Source organism: Egretta garzetta, unplaced genomic scaffold, assembly GCF_000687185.1.
Source record: "Egretta garzetta isolate BGI_Z169 unplaced genomic scaffold, ASM68718v1 scaffold204, whole genome shotgun sequence".
Taxonomy (NCBI): Eukaryota; Metazoa; Chordata; class Aves; order Pelecaniformes; family Ardeidae; genus Egretta; species Egretta garzetta.
In genome coordinates, this window is record NW_009259424.1 from 293374 (window position 1) to 294099 (window position 726).

Consider the following 726-nt stretch of genomic DNA (forward strand, 5'->3'; position numbering starts at 1 on the left):
CGGGGGGACTTTGGTGCGGCCCGCCACTGGGTGAAGGAAAGGAGCTGGGGGAGGGGGGCTCTGTGGGGTCCCTGCATCCTACCAAAACCCCGAGTTCCTGGGTGCGTTGGGGTGGGTGTTTCATTTTAGCAGCCTTTGCAGGGAAGGAGATGGTGCAAAGCCAAGCCCCGGGAGCCGAGCGGTTTGGTCAAGCTGGGAAACTCCTGGTCCTCCCGCTGGGGTGGGATGCTGGGATGCTGCCCTGGCGGCGGGGCGCCTTCCTCTCCTCCCACCCACGCTCCCAAGGCTGTCCCCTATTCCTAGGCAGGAGGGGCATACAGTGAGCAACACCAAAAAATGCACATTTTTGGCCAGGGATGGCGTTGAGGAGGTTTGGGCGTGACGCAATGCCTGGCAGGGCTTCCCCGCCCCCCACCCTAAAGGGTGCCGCCGCTCGGGCCGGGCAGCTCCCCTCCAGCAAACCCTGGGGCCCCCCAAAAGAGGAGGCTCTGCCGGGCTCCTCCCCTTCACCCCTGAAAGCAGGGGGTGGGACAGGCTGCCGGGCTCACGCTGACGGGACCCAAACCAAAGCTAAATAGACTTTTCCTGAGTCACCGAAAGTCTGGCCAAGAAAGCGGGATGAGCAAACGGCATCACCCACGCGGCCGGCCGGGCGTGCGAACCAGCGGCCAGGTCGCAGGCGCCAGCAAGCCCTACACCTGTAAATGGGCACACGTGACCTGCGCC